Genomic DNA, 16,965 nt, shown 5'->3' on the forward strand with positions numbered 1-16,965 from the left:
TTTTCAAGTCAACAGTGTTGTTGTGGGTCTGAAGTCATGTGGAAACAAGAGCAGTGATTCCTTCTCTAAAGGAAATTCTGTGAGCCAGTGTAGGTTTTCCATGACAGTGGTCATCATTCAACTCTTAATTTTGTTTTGTTTTAAGAGTTAGTAGGATTTGAACATGGGTCTGCAGAACATTACCTGTGTTGCTGGGTTTGTACTGAAAACAACAAATGCTGGAGATCACAGTGGCTTAGACAGCATCCATGGAGAGAGAGCAAGGTGACATTTCGTGTCTGAATGACTCTGAAGTGAAGTGTGCTGGGGCCAGCATTTATAGTGGGGGAGGGAGCGGTGTGGGGATGGAGGGCTGTGGGGTTGCTGGGGGTGAAAGGATGTTGCTAGTTCAGATTAAGTGATCGGAATGTGAGAAGGGCAGTACAATGGTTTGTCTAACTGCCAGACTGGAAAGGACAGACTGTCCCACTGGGGTGGGGGAGAGGGGACAGAGGACATGGTGACAGAGAATATAACAAGTAAAGCTAAAAGGGAAGGAATGGGTTGACCATTAGAAGGTGTTGAATTCAATATTGAACCCAGAAGGTTGTATGTTGCCTGGTCTGAAGATGAGATGTGGTTCTCCATTTCGTGCTGTGATTCACTGGAACACTGCAGCACGCTGAGGACAGACATGTGGCCATGTGAAACTGACTGGCTACGGTAAGGTCGGGATCATGCTCACGCATGGACTGGAGGTATGCTGCAAAGCAGCCACCCAGCATGCATGTGGTTTCTCAACGTAGAGTAGGCCACGTTGGCTGCAGCAAATACAAAACACAAGATTGGAGGAGGTACAGGTGAAATGTTGCTTCACCTGGAAAGAGTATTTAGGCCCTTGGATGGTGAGCAGAAATGAGGGGAAGGGGCAGGTATTGCACCTTCTGCAGATACAATGGAAGGTGTCCTGGAAAGGGAAGCGGTGTCGGTAGCTGAAGAATGGGCTAGGATGTTCCAGAGGGAACGATCCCTGTGAAATGCAGACAGTGGGAGTGAGGGGAAGATGTGTTTGGTGGTGCCTTTCTGCTGGTGTTGTCTGAAATGTTGGAGAATGGCCCTTTGAATGTGATGTGGCTGGTGAGATGAAAAGTGAGGACAAGGGAGACTGTTGTGAGTGATGGGAGGGGCAAGGGCAGAACCCGAGTGATAGGTTGGATGTGGCTAAAGGCCCTGTCAACCACAGTGGGCGGGAAACCATGGTTATGGAAGAAGGAAGCCATGTTAGCAACGCTGTTTTGGAAGCTGGCATCATCCGAACAGAGACAAAATTTTGAAGGAACTGGGAGAAAGGATGGGAATCCTTGTGGGGTGTGACGAGCTGTAGTGAAGGTAGCTATTGGAGTCAGTGGTTTTATAGTCAAAATATTAGCTTGCTCTCTGTCCACAGATGCTGCCTGACCCTCTGTGATCTCCAGCATTTTCAATACAGATTTCAGCACCTGCAGTAATTTGCTCCTCCCTTGTGTTTAATTGTTGGATTTCTAGTCTAGTGACAATACCATTAGGTCATTGTCTCCCTCTTGCCCTGATCTTTCTCAGCTTTGGGCACACTATCACCTTCTTCCTTGTCTCCCTCTGTTGCATTGCCCTCTATTTTAAAATGAAGATTCTTCATATGTTCAGCCATCACCTCTGGTTGCAGATAATTCCCTGCAAGCTACATCAAGTTGGTTAACTCAGTTGGCCAATTCAAAATGCAGGGAGATACCTGCAAGGCAGGTTTAATTACCTTCCCGGCTGGAGTTACCATGGGGGTCCTGCCTTCTCTACCTTGCTATTTGCCTGAGGTGTAGTGACTATCAGATTAAACTCACTGTCAGTCAGCTGTCTCTAATGAGACTCTGGCAACTTCTAAATCGTATGTTCCTAAATATCCCACCGTTCAAATATGGAATCCTGCCAATAGTAAATAAAAGATTATCAGATGGCTATGTGGTGTATCCCATGTGCAGTTACTAGCAGTCACAGATACCTATGAACAGGGATCTGTCCTCCGCATATAACAGGACCTTGTCCAGATCATTTTGTTCAAGTTGAGAAAAAAAACCCATGGGGAACAATATTTCTCTCATATTTTCCATGGCAATGCCTTGAGTAATCAGATTTGACTTAACAAACAATTAAAACTCTTTTATCATGCAGTCTGAACCATTGCTGCGATATACTGTGGTAGTGTCCTTAGCTCTGAAACAGGAGGTCTGGACTCAAATTTGATTTATTCCAGGGGTTCCATTAGATTAGATTAGATTCCATTAGATTCCCTACAGTGTGGATACAGGCCCTTCGGCCCAACCAGTTCACACCAACCCTCCGAAGAGTAACCCACGCAGACCCATTTCCCTCTGACTAATGCACCTAGCACAATGGGAAATTTAGTGTGGCCAATATCACCTGACCTGCACATCGTTGGACTTGTGTAATAACATTTCTGTAACAGGTTAATTAGAAAATGTCTAAATAGTTATTTTACAGAAAATAATTTGTTCTCTTTGGAATTTGTCATTCTCGCATTGTCCTTTGGAATAAATGACACTTCATCTGAAGAAGGAGCAATAGACAATAGAACCATAGGTGCAGGAGTAGGCCATTCTGCCCTTCGAGCCTGCACCACCATTCAATATGATCATGGCTGATCATCCTTAATCAGTATGCTGTTCCTGCCTTATTTCAATAACCCTTGATTCCACTATCGTTGAGAGCTCTATTTAACTCTTTCTTAAATGAATCCAGAGACTGGGCCTCCACTGCCCTCTGAGGCAGAGAATTCCGCACAGCCACCACTCTCTGGGTGAAGAAGTTTCTCCTCATCTCTGTCCTAAATAGTCTACCCCGTATTTTTAAGCTGTGTCCTCTGGTTCGGCACTCACCCATCAGCAGAAACATGTTTCCTGCCTCCAGAGTGTCCAATCCTTTAATAATCTTACATGTCTCAGTCAGATCCCCCCTCAGTCTTTCAGCGTAAGGTAATCCCGCCATTCCAGGAATTGACCTCGTGAACCTACGCTGCACTCCCTCAATAGCCAGAATGTCTTTCCTCAAATTTGGAGACCAGAACTGCACACAGTACTCCAGGTGTGGTCTCACCAGCGCCCTGTACAGCTGCAGAAGAACCTCTTTGCTTCTATACTCAATCCCTCTTGTTATGAAGGCCAGCATGCTATTAGCCTTCTTCACTACCTGCTGTACCTGCATGCTTACCTTCATTGAGTGGTGTACAAGAACCCCCAGATCTCTCTGTACTGCCCCTTTACCTAAATTGATTCCATTTAGGTAGTAATCTGCCTTCCTGTTCTTGCCACCAAAGTGGATAACCATACATTTATCCACATTAAACTGCATCTGCCATGCATCTGACCACTCACCTAACTTGTCCAGGTCACCCTGTAATCTCCTAACATCCTCATCACATTTCACCCTGCCATCCAGATTAGTATCATCAGCAAACTTGCTAATGTTATTGCTGATACCATCTTCTATATCATTAACATATATCGTAAAAAGCTGCGGTCCCAGTACTGATCCCTGCGGTACCCCACTAGTCACTGCCTGCCATTCCGAAATGGAGCCGTTTATCACTACTCTTTGTTTCCTGTCAGCCAACCAACTTTCAATCCAAGTTAGTACTTTGCCCCCAATACCATGCGCCCTATTTTGCTCATTAACCTCCTATGTGGGACTTTATCAAAAGCTTTCTGAAAGTCCAGGGTACACTACATCTACTGGATCTCCTTCGTCCATCTTCAGAGTTACATCCTCAAAATATTCCAGAAGATTAGTCAAGCATGATTTCCCCTTCATAAATTCATGCTGACTCTGACCTATCCTGTTACTACTATCCAGATGTGTCGTAATTTCATCCTTTATTATAGACTCCAGCATCTTTCCCACCACTGAGGTCAGACTAACTGGTCTATAATTCCCTGCTTTCTCTCTCCCTCCTTTCTTAAAAGGTGGGACAACATTAGCCACCCTCCAATCCGCAGGAACTGATCCCGAATCTATCGAACTCTGGAAAATAATCACCAACGCATCCACGATTTCCTGAGCCACCTCCTTCAGTACCCTGGGATGCGGACCATCAGGCCCCGGAGACTTATCAACCTTCAGACCTAACAGTCTCTCCAACACCAATTCCTGGCAAATATAAATTCCCCTAAATTCAGGTCCTTCAGCCACTGTTACCTCAGGGAGATTGCTTGTGTCTTCCCCAGTGAACACAGATCTGAAGTACTAATTCAATTCTTCTGCCATTTCTTTGTTCCTCATAATATATTCCCCTGTTTCTGTCTTCAAGGGCCCAATTTTAGTCTTAACCATTTTTTTGCCTTTCGCATACCTAAAAAAACTTTTACTCTCCTCCTTTATATTTTTAGCCAGTTTGCCTTCGTACCTCATTTTTTCTCTGCGTATTTCCTTCTTAGTAATCCTCTGTTGTTCTTTAAAAGCTTCCCAGTCCTCAGCTTTCCCACTTATCTTTGCTATGTTATACTTTTTCTCTTTTAACTTTATATGTTTCTTAACTTCCCTCGTCAGCCACGGCCGCCCATGCCTCCTCCTGGGATCTTTCTTCCTTTTTGGAATGAACTGATCCTGCAACGTCTGCATTAGACACAGAAATATCTGCCATTGTTCCTCCACTGTCATCCCTGCTAAGGTATTGCACCATTGAACTTTGGCCAGCTCCTCCCTCATAGCTCCATAGTTCCCTTTATTCAACAGAAATATTGTCACTTCCGATTGTATCCTCTCCCTCTCAAATTGCAGATTGAAGCTTATTGTATTATGGTCACTACTTCCCAATGGCTCCTTCACTTCGAGGTCCCTGACCAATTCTGGTTCGTTACACAATACCAGATCCAGAATTGCCTTCTCCCTGGTCGGTCCAGCATCAGCTGTTCTAAGAATCCATCTCTGAGGCACTCCACAAAGTCTCTTTCTTGAGGTCCAAACCATCCTGATTCTCCCAGTCTATCTGCATTTTGAAATCCCCCATAACAACTGTAGTAACATCTTTGTGACAGGCCAATTTCAGCTCCTGATTTAACTTACATCCGACATCCAGAATACTGTTTGGGGGCCTGTAGATAACTTCTAAGAGGGTCTTTTTACCCTTAGTATTTCTCAGCTCTATCCACACTGACTCTACATCCCCTGATTCTAGGTCCCCCCGCGCAAGGGACTGAATATCATCCCTTACCAACATGGCCACCCCACCCCCTCTGCCCATCAGTCTGTCCTTACGATATCACGTGTAGCCTTGAATATTCATTTCCCAGGCCCTGTCCACTTGAAGCCACGTCTCAGTTATCCCCACAATATCGTATCTGCCAATTTCCAAAAGAGCCTCAAGCTCATCCATCTTATTTCTAATGCTTCGTGCATTCATGTATAGTATTTTTAATTTGTTACTACCCAAACCCTTCCCATCAACTCCTATTTCACTCAACCTTACAGCATGATCCCTTTCTGAGTTTTCTGCAGCGCTCCAAAAGTTTGTGGTTTCAAATAAACCTGTTGGACTATAACCTGGTGTCAAGTTTAATTCAGATAAATGCGAGGAGCTGCACTTTGGGAAAGCAAATCTTAGCAGGACTTATACACTTAATGGTAAGGTCCTCGGAAGACCTTGGAGTGCAGGTTCATAGCTCCTTGAAATGGAGTCGCAGGTAGATAGGATAGTGAAGAAGGCGTTTGGTATGCTTTCCTTTATTGGTCAGAGTATTGAGTACAGGAGTTGGGAGGTCATGTTGCAGCTGTACAGGACATTGGTTAGGCCAATGTACAGGTTGGAATATTGCGTGCAATTCTGATCTCCTTCCCATCGGAAAGATGTTATGAAACTTGAAAGGGTTCAGAAAAGATTTACAAGGATGTTGCCAGGGTTGGAGGATTTGAGCTATAGGGAGAGGTTGAACAGACTGGGGCTGTTTTCCCTGGAGCATCGGAGGCTGAGGGGTGATCCTATAGAGGTTTACAAAATTATGAGGGGCATGGATAGGGTAAATAGGCAAAGTCTTTTCCCTGGGGGTCGGGGAGTCCAGAACTAGAAGGCATAGGTTTAGGGTGAGAGGAGAAAGATATAAAAAAGACCTAAGGGGCAACTTTTTCACGCAGAGGGTGATACCTGTATGGAATGAGCTGCCAGAGGATGTGGTGGAGACTGGTACAATTGCAACATTTAAGAGGCATTTGGATAGGTATATGAATAGGAAGGGTTTGGAGGGCTATGAACCGGGTACTGGCAGGTGGGACTAGCTTGGGTTGGGATATCTGGTTGGCATGGACAGGTTGGACCGAAGGGTCTGTTTCCATGCTGTACACCTCTATGACTCTATGTGAACTTTGACTCTGTCCACACCAGCCCAGCTTTGGCGCCTCCACATCAGGAATAAATGAGTACAGGATGGAGAGCTGCAATAGGATGTGTCTTTTGTTCCACCACATGGTTATTGGGAAAGGATAAAATAGTTTGTTTTATGCCCTAGGAATTACCTCCTCCATGTGAGATTAACTTTAGCTTCTGAAGATGCCAGGACAATTGTGGAAGTTTGCTGACATTACCCTCACTTCCGATTGAGAAGGATAGACTGTGAACTACCCATTCTGTGTTTGAAGTCTAAGACGGACAAGATGGACTGAACCTACTTTTTCCTGCTGATATACATTCTTCAGTTTTCCAACTCATCCTGCGCTACAAGTACAGGCCAAACTATCACCGCTTGGTCAGTGAACTGCATCAAGTCACAGAACGAAACATCACAGGGCAGAGATAACTGTTTTCAAAATGAAAGCAAAACATGGCGGGGAATGAAGAGGAAATGGAAAATGCTGACAATACACAGCTGGCCGGGTACTGTGTACAGAGACAGTCAATGTTACAGATCTTCAAAGATAGCATCCATCATTCTCTCCAAAATTAAATTCCTTTGCTTATTGCTAGCTCCAGTTTTGCACCCCAACGAGTGTTGATTGCTGACCCGGCAAGACTTGAATGTGAACTCCCTGAGCAAACTTTCTGCTGCTAATTAGAGGGTTAGAGCGCGAAACGCCTGTCAGCATCTCACTAGATCGCTCGCATTCTGCTTGCGTTCTTCTTTTAATTATGGTATGTGACGCTCACTAGTTAACCTTGTTCTCTACATTTCAGCTTCATGCATTGCACAGGAAGGATGAAGTGATAATGATGAAGCCGGAGACCCAGGGTGACTGGGACCTGGGTAAATAGTGCAACTAAACAGTGCAACTCCAGATCCAAAGAGACTGCGAAATGAATTTGGGAAGGACTGAGAAAAAGGGTGAATTATAGTAGAGGGGGATTTAATATCAAAGCAGGTAGACAAAGCAAAAGAAAGAGAGGGAGAAAAAGGCTGAAAAGGGGGTAGGGCAAAAGAAACAAAGGGAAAAAAATTGTTTATGCTTCCAAACTCTTGCTGGAAAATTCAAAATTTTCGATTTTCAATCCCACACTTGTTCACTTTTTAGGTGGTTGACTAGCAGTACCATCCCATTAAGCCGGTAACTGGCACATGTAGAACCACAGAAAATAGGAGCAAGAGTAGGCCATTCAGCCCTTCAAGCCTGAACAATCTTTCAATATGATCACAGCTGATCATCCAACTCAGTACCCTATCCCTGCTTTCTCCCCATATCTTATGATCCTTTGAGCCCTAAGAACTTTGTCTAAGTCTTTCTTGAGAACATGCAATATTTTTGCTTCAATCACTTTCTGTGGTAGAGAATTCTGCAGGCTCATCATTCTCTGGGTGAAGAAATTTCTCCTTATCTCAGTTCTAAATGGCCGAGCCCCGATCCATTAGACCATGACTTGTACTTTTGGCTGCCCTGGTCAGAGGAAACATCCTTCCTGTGTTTGTTCTGTTAGAATTTCATAGGTTTCTATGATATCTCATTATCAATCTACTAAACCCCACTGAGTATACTCCGACCCGGGATAGCAACGGCCCAGTGGTATCAGAGACCCATAAATGTCCTGGGGATCCTGGTTTGATTCATGCCATGGCAGATGTTGGAATTTGAATTCAACAAAATTCTAGAATTAAAAGTCCAATAATGACCATGAATCAAATGTTGAAAAAATCCATCTGGTTCACTAATGTTCTTAGGGGAGGGGAACTGCCATCCTTACCTGGTCTGGCCTCCATGTGACTCCAGACCCACAGCAATGTGGGTGACTCTGAAATGTCCTCTGGGTAATTAGAGATGGGCAATTAAATACTGACCTAGCCAAATATGCCCAAATCCTGTTAATGAATACATTTTTTTAAAAGTATGTCAGTTCTCCTACTCCATGAGCCAGCCAGCTCAAGCCTTAACTTAGAATAAATGTACTGGGGCATTAGTTGGCAAACTGCGAAAGCTTCTAAGAAGGATGTTGTGAAACCTGAAAGGGATCAGAAAAGATTCACAAGGATGTTGCCAGGGTTGGAGGGGTTGAGCTGTATGGAGAGGTTCAATCGGCTGGGACTGTTTTCCCTGGAGTGTTAAAGTGAGGGGTGACCTTATTGAGGTTTATAAAATCATGACGGGCATGGATAGGGTTAAATAGACAAGGTCTTTTCCCAAGATGGGGGAGTTCACAACTAGAGGGCATTGGTTTAAGGTGAAAGGGTAACAATTTAAAAGGGTTGTAAGGGACAACTTTTTAATGCAGAGGATAGACCGTGTATGGAATGAGCTGCCAGAGGAAGTGGTGGAGGCTGGTACAATAGCAACATTTAAAAGGCATCTGGATGGGTATATGAATAGGAAGGGTTTGGAGGGATATGGGCCAAATGCTGGCAATTGGGACTAGATTAAATTAAGCTATCTTGTCAGCATGGACAAGTTGGACCGAAGGATCAGTTTCTGTGCTGTAAATCTCCATGACTCTGTGACTTTACAACTAGAAGGATGGCATTTTTGCAAAGGAAACAGAGACTGTCACAGCTCAGACAGCAAACTTTGGATGTTATCAATTAGCTAGTACAGACCTGCTCCTCCTGTATTGCCATTGTACCAATTATCCGCAGAGAACGGGAAATGCCATGAGCTGTGCTGCTGTTAAGCAAAGAAATTCTGAGTGTAATAGTGAAGCCTCACCACTGAAACAGTGAATGGGTTGTGTAAAGCAAAGTAGAAGGCAGGGTCACTAACTGCTCTCCCCTCCCCCCTCCCCCATCCTGCCCTCACCCACCATAAGCATTCCCCTGTTCATTTACACAAATATATAAACTTGGAAACAAGAATGCTACATGCTTCTTGTTGGTGTACCTCATGTGAAAAATAACTCATAAATCAGCCTGACATTTTTGAATCATCCTAGCTGCATTTCCTCTATTTTCCGAATTGTGGAATCCAAGGCCCATCCCCTTGTTCATTTCCTTATTCGTTCCCCATTATAAAAGGGGGGGGGGGGGCTGCCATGGCTAAAGAATGAGTCCACTTTCACGGTGACGGATGGCACCCACGTTGCCATATATCTTTGGCTGATTTCTCTTTACTTCGGCATCGTTGTTGTCCATTCCTCGTAATAAGTCCATCACTCAAGGGACATTAAATGTGAGTGCAAGTAAATGATGCTTTAGAATAACAACAAAATGGAATTAAAGTGGGTATGCAGGTCTCATTTATAAACCAACGCAACTCATAGCTTAAGATTGAAGTTCTGAAGCCACAGCCAGTACCTATCCATCATAACTGGCAGCTTTCTATGAAGTTTGCCTGCTGCTATGGTAACACAAGGTTGATTTATTTTTTTTTAAGTCTCAGGAGACTACCATTTGAATGCCATATCTCCTGTGCGTATGGAGCATGCAAAACAAAAGCTACATAAAAGTTGGAGCTGACCGATAGAATAATCCTTCAAGCCTCTAGAATGCTGAATTACTGAATATAAGGATAAAGGAACTGGAGTTTACCATTAAGCCCTTGAGCCCATTTCCCATGTCAATGATATTATGGATGTGCTGCAAACTAATCCTATTAGCCTACCTCTGCCCCAAGGCCATTTGGATAATGAAAATCTGTCAATATTAAATATAAAATTGACAACGATCTAACATTTCCGTTTGCAAACTTCTATCTTCCCTTTGTGATAAAGGTTCAGAATATGTCATTATTGCTTTTCTCTTACTCATTCACAGGACATCAGAGTCAAGGCATTTATTGCCCATCCCAATTATCCAATTGCTGTTAGGTCTGGAGTCACATGTAGGCCAGATGAGGTAAGAATGGCAGATTTCCTTTCCTAAAGTGAACCAGGTGTGTTTCCTTTTCTCACAGTCAAAAGTCATATGGCAGCTGTCAGCTAGCTTTCTACTGAATTCACATTTCACCCTCTGACATGGGGTGAGATATTTATGCCCAGGTGCCCAGAACATTAACCTGGGTTCTGGATTGCTAGTCCAGTGACATTCTCATTGATCCACTACCTTCAATCTCACTTGAGATCTTGGTTCTGAAGTGAAAGAATGATGTCTAACGTTAATTTTGATTTGCATTTATTTGTTGTGCGTTAAGAAAAGGAAGGTGCTAGTTTTGGTTTTGCCCTTGAGTTTGTCATATTTGGTGCCAGGAAGCCTCAAATATATTGATATGTGCATTCTATCGAGGATTTACACTGAAGTAGCCTCTAAGGACAAAATTCAATTGTCTGCAAATAATGAGATGTCCGATGACAGGGGGAGACTGACAAAAGTTATAGACAATGTGCAGGTTCATTCAGAGAGAACATGTGCTTTTAGTTTAACAGTCTCTGAAACAGTCAGGACCTGTGGGAGAAGTCCTGATAATACTGGAAGTAGAAGTCATGGATTTAAGTAGTTGATGTTAAGCAATAAGTGAGCTGAGTTAGCAGCTTGTTTAGGAGATTCAGAAAGAGACATTAACTTAAGAAAACAGCCTCGAGTAAATGCATACATTTGTTGAGAGGAAACCAATTGCAGCATGCCAACTGCAAGACAGGGTGACTCTTCCCTGAGGTTTGAGGGTCTGTAAGGCTGTTGATGGGGTGAAGGGTTGAATACTTCTTTCTGATATTTGTAAAAAGACTGCTTCAAATAGTTCTTATGTTATGTAACCTAACTTATGTCTTTTTTTCTTTTGGAATAAATTTTCTGTTTTTTTTTTAATCTTTGCCAGGTCCAGGATGCTGTTCATGTTTTGATTAAAAGTTCATTGTAAGCCTTTTGCAAAAATATGCTCATATGGTCAGTCTTACCAGCACTGACATGGACAGATGTTTCTGCAGCTGCAAGGTTGGTAAAGAAGTCAAGGACGTTTTTCCCTCTTGTTGGTTCCCTCACCACTTGCTGCAGACCTAACCTAGCAGCTTTGTCCTTTTGGAACTGATCAGTTAGATTAGTAGCCACTGTTGGTGGTGGACAGTGAAATCCCCCATCCAGAGTATATTCTCACCACCCTCAGTACTGCTCCGTGTGGCTCAACATGGAGGAGCACTAACTCATCAGCTAAGCTCTGAGAGGAAGGACTGAGGTGGATTTAGTAAGCAGTGGGAGGTTTCCTTACCCATGTTGACCCAATGCCATTATTCTTCATGAGGTCCAGAATCAATGTTGAGGACTACCAACGCAATATCCCCCTGACTGTATACCATTATGCCACCACCTCTGCTGGCTCTGTCCTGCCGGTGGGACAGGATATATCCGGGGATGATGATGGTGGTATCTGGGACATTGTCTGGAAGGTATGATTCCGTGAGTATGAATGTGTCAGGCTGTTGATTGACTAGTCTGTGAGACAGGGTGAAAGTGAAGACTGCAGATGCTGGAGATTAGAGTTGAGAGTGTGGCGCTGGAAAGGCACAGTAGGTCAGGCAGCATCCGAGGAGCAGGAGTGTCGATGTTTCAGGCAAAAGCCCCTCACCAGGTTGACAGGATTGTTATTGCTATTGTCATTTCCAGTGTCTACATTGATGCTAAGTGGTCTGTCCAGTTTCATTCCATTTACTATCAGTTGATACAACTGACTGGCTTGCTTGGGCAATTTTAGAGCACATTTAAGTATCAACCACATTGCTGTGGGTCCACAGCCACATGTAGGCCAGATTAAGTTAGGATGGCTGATTTCTTTCTCTAAAGGATATCTATGAACCAGATCGGTTTTTATGACTTTACGCTCACCTTTAGGTTTTTTTATTCCAGTTATTTATTGACTTTAAATTACACCAGTTGCTCTGGTGGGATTGGAATCCAGGTCCCCAGAACATTACCTTGGTTTCTGGATTACTAGTCCAACAACAACCCCACTACACCATCACTTCAAACACACCTTTTATACTCAGAGGGTAAAGCGTTAAGACTGAGTTGTCAATTGCTGATGTTCCCAGTTTCTATTGACTGATGTTCAATGTATCTACAAAGTTTTGACTTCCTCTTCCCCTCCTGAGAGGTTGTCAATTTGTCTCCCTTGACCATCAGTCATGCCTGCTGCTTCATAATCAATGCTAGATATTCGGCCATAGAGAATTAAAGATCGTAGACTGATACAGCAGAGAAAAAGTATGTTTGATCCTCCAGACCCCATAGCCCTTTGAAACTGGAATCCAATTAATCCCACATGGTACTAATTTCATTACAGAATACAACCTTCCTTTTTAGTCCTGCATTGCTCATGGCATTGATTGGGAGATTAATCCTCATTTCCTGAAGAATTCAGACGATTCTCAGAGATTTGGCAAGGTAAGATAAGCAATAAAAAAGGTGAACCTTGAATGTAGACACAATAAAGTTGGGAAGATCACTAGCTGGTCAGAAATAGAAAGCTATCTGATCCCCTTTAACCTGCTCTGCTGTTCACTGAGATCAGGATTCATCCAGTTGGGGCCATAACTCCACTATTGACCCTAACCCTTGACTCCCTTGCTGATTCAGAGTTGAATGTATTCCATGGCCCATCCTCTGGGGAAACGAATGCAAAAGACTAACAAACTTCAAAGAGGAGAAATTCCTCCTCAACTCCACTTTGAATTTTTCCCTTATTTCTCAAATCCTCCCATGAGATGATAGAACTTCTTGGTATCTATCATGCCAAACTCCCTTGGAAAATTACACGTTTCAATGAGACCATCTCTCATTCTTCCCAACCCCCTACCCAACCCTTCCTCCAAAAGACACAGGTTTCTTCATGCTAGGAATGAGGCTTGTGAATCTACTCTCAGCTGTTTCCAATGCAAGTTTGTCCCTCCTCATGTAAGGGGAGTAAACCTCTCCAGATCCATTCTCACAAGTGCACTGTCCAGTTGTACTCAATTCACAAGCTCTCTTCCAAATTTCGCCTGATGAGCTCCTGTCAGGTAGCATTACATCAGGGAAGCATCCATGATGTGGCAATGTGAAGGCAGTGGGCTGGTTGTAGTTGAATTTACATAGCCTCTTAGTGCACCCTGCATTAACAGCTGCCCATCCATTTCCCCTCCCCGTTCCCCCACTTAATCTATATCCACAGACTTCTAAATATCAGTGGGTAAAAAGGATTTAGTATTCATTGAGGTCAAATATAATTTCTCTCTTTCTCTTTGATAGTATTTATCAGGGGAATCATGTAGTTCCATTTAAGTTACTGTCTTTACCACTTACCTACACTTGCAACCTTATATAAGAAATGCACAAACCTTCATGATTGAATTACCTGAGTCCTATTGTTAAAGGAAAAGGTCACTGTACCAATGGTACAGTTAAGTGCTTTAAATTACATCAAGGAATGCATTCGCTTGAGTGCTTCAAGACTCAATTTCCCAGGAAGAGCAAAATGTTGTTTGTGAAACTCCGGTAAAAATTTCCATTTGTCATAGGTTGGAATCAAAATTTGACTTCAATGATAATATTGAACCCAATGGAGAGAAATAAGAAGGCTATATGGGACATAGGGACTTGGTGTAGCTCATACAGTCTTGAAGCAAGGTTGTGGTCAAGAGTGTGGTGCTGGAAAATCACAGCAGGTTGGGCAGCATCCAAGGAGCAGGAGAATCGATGTTTCAGGCTAGTGGGCGGGGTGGGGGGGGGTGGAAGTGGGGGGCTGAGAGATTTACTGGGAGGGGGTTGGGGTTGGGGAGAAGGTAGCTGAGAATGTGATAGGTCGATGAAGGTGAGGTAGAGGGTGATAGGTCGGAGAGGAAGGTGGAACGGATAGATGGGAGAGATGATGGGTGGGTCAGGAGGGCAGTGCTGAGTTAGAGGCTTGGGACTAGGATAATGTGGGGGGAAGGGTAAATGAGGAAACTGATGAACTCCACATTGATGCCATCTGGTTGCAGGGTCCCAAAGCAGAAATTGAGGCGTTTTTCTCCAGATGTTGGGTTCTAAGGGAGGAGGCCCAGGGCCTGCATGTCCTTGATGAACTGGGAGGGGGAGTTGAAGTGTTCAACCTCGGAGCCATGGCATTGGTTGGTGCAGGCGTCCCAGAGATGTTCTCTGAAACGATCTCCAAGTTGGCGTCCTGTTTCCCCGATGTAGAGGAGACCCCTCCCTCTCCACATTATCCCCGTCCCAAGCCTCTAACTCTGACCTGTCCATCACCTTTCCCATCTATCTGCTCCACCTTCCTCTCCTACTTATCACCTCCGCCCCCACCTTCATCTACCTATCACATTCTTAGCTACCTTCCCCATCAACTCCACCTCCCTCCCATTTATCTCTCCACCCCTGAGGCTCCTTGCCTCATTCCTGATGAAGGGCTTTTGCCCGAAACATCAATTTTCCTGCCCCTCAGATGCTGCCTGACCTGCTGTGTTTTTCCAGCACCACTCTCATCTTGACTCTAATCTCCAGCATCTGCAATATCGACCTCTACCTAACATTCATTTGCCTCCCTGATTGTTGAATATATATATATGTTTAAAAATTCATTTATGGGCATCACTGGTTAGGCCAAGCCAGCCTTTCAAAATGGCACCAAGAGAGGCCAGCCAGTCAGCCAACTGAGCTAACTGACACCCAATAGGATTTTGAAGAAAGAGGGGCACAATATGATTAGGGAGAGCTCTCTAGTACAGATTTTATTCTCACATTTCTTACAATTGTTCTGCACTTTTAAACCTCAATTCTAAGTCATAGAGTCATAGAGTCAGAGACTCCTGTAGCACGGACATGGCTCTTGTCCCAAACTGGTCCATGCTGACCAAAATGCCCATCTATGCTCACCCCATTTCCCTGTTTCCTTATCCATATCCTTCTAAATCTTTCCTATGCATGCATTTATCAGAATGCCTTTTAAATGTTGTTAACGTACCCACCTCAACAATTTCCACTGGCAGCTCATTCCATTTGTGTACCACCCTCTGTGTAAAAAAGTTGCCCCTCAGGTGCCCTTTTATTCTTTCCCCTCTAACCCTAAACTGATGCCCTCTAGTCTTCGATTCCCTAACTCTGGGAAAAATGCTGAGTGCATTCAACCTATCCATACCTCTCATGATCTTATGCACCTCTTAAAGATCCCCCCTCAGTCTCCTGTGCCCGAAAGAAAAAAAGTCTTAGCTTGTCTAACTTGTCCCTAAAATTCAGACCATTGAGTTCTGGCAACATCCTTGTAAATTTCTTCTGCACACTTTATAGTTTAATAACATCCTTCCTATAGCAAGATGACCAAAACGGAACACAATACTCCAAGTGCGGTCTCACCAATGTATGTACAACTGCACCATAACTTTCTAACTTCTATACTCAGTGCCCTGACTGGTGAAGGCCAGTGTGCCAAAAGGCTTCTTTGCTGCTCTGTCTACCTGTGACTCCACTTGTGTCTATAAACATTATTACGTTTTGTATTCCCTGCTGTGTCCAATCACCCTATAATCTTTGTATGGTATGATCTGCCTATGCTGCATGCAGAACAGAACTTTCCACTGTACTTAGGTACATGCGACAATAATAAATCAAATCAAATCAAATCAAATATTTACTACCCGTCCAAAACGGTTTTCAACAGATGATGAGGAGCTTTTTTGACCTTTCTTGACATAGTCCATGCAGATGGGTGTACCACAATAAAGTTAGGGAGGCAAACCAGGATTTTTACCCTGTGGCACTGAAGGAACAGTGATATGTTTCTAAATTAAGATGGTGAGTGGTTTGGAGCAGAACTCGCGTGCCCTAGTGTTGGTATTTCTCTGCCTACCTTGTTCTTCTCGATGGCAGTGGTCGCAAATTTGGAAATTGCTGCTGAAGGAGCCGTGCTGAGTGGTTGCAATGCATTTTGTAAATGGCCCATTGCTGCAGTGGTGGATGAAGTGAATGCTTAAGGTGGTAGATGGGGTGCCAATCAAGCGGGTTTCGTTGTCTTGTATGGTGTTGAGATTCTTGAGTGATGTTGGAGCTGCACCCATCCAGTCAAGTGGGGTGTATCCCATCACACTCATCACTTGTACTTTGTGGACAGGCTTTGGAGATTCAGTTGGTAAGTTACTCATTGCAGTAGTCTAAGCCTCTGCCCTGCAGCTGTAGCCCCTGTATTTATATCCATTTCGCTATCAGGATGGTGACAGTGTGAGATTCAACAATGGCAATGCCATTGAATGTCACGTGGTGATGGTTAGAGGTTGATTCCTGAAGAAGGGCCTGTGCCCGAAACGTCGAATCTCCTGTTCCCTGGATGCTGCCTGACCTGCTGTGCTGTTCCAGCAATAAAGTTTCAACTTTGATCTCCAGCATCTGCAGACCTCACTTTCTCCTCGATGGTTAGAGGTTGGAATTGTCTGGCCTATCTGTAGAATGAATGTTACTTGTCACTTTTTACCCCTAGCCTGAATGTTGTCCATGTCTTTCTGAATATTGGAAGGTATTGGGTCAATGTGATGCTCAACATTGTACTATCATCAGAGAACATCAACACTTCTGTTGGACGGAAGGCCATTGACAAAGCAGCTGAAGGTAGTTTGGCCTTGGACATTCCCGTGTGAAGTATAGCAGGAGTATA

General features: G+C 43.9%; 1 protein-coding gene across 3 annotated transcripts in view; it reads right to left on the reverse strand.

The window, feature by feature from the left end:
• Nucleotides 1–16,965, reverse strand: part of LOC122548503 (leucine-rich repeat and fibronectin type-III domain-containing protein 2) — a 186,523-nt gene that overhangs the window by 40,205 nt on the left and 129,353 nt on the right. The gene's annotated exons all lie outside the window — the stretch shown is intronic.

The sequence above is a fragment of the Chiloscyllium plagiosum genome, unplaced genomic scaffold (assembly GCF_037043375.1).
Source record: "Chiloscyllium plagiosum isolate Xiang-an unplaced genomic scaffold, Cpla_swu_hap1 HiC_scaffold_3, whole genome shotgun sequence".
NCBI classification, from domain to species: domain Eukaryota; kingdom Metazoa; phylum Chordata; class Chondrichthyes; order Orectolobiformes; family Hemiscylliidae; genus Chiloscyllium; species Chiloscyllium plagiosum.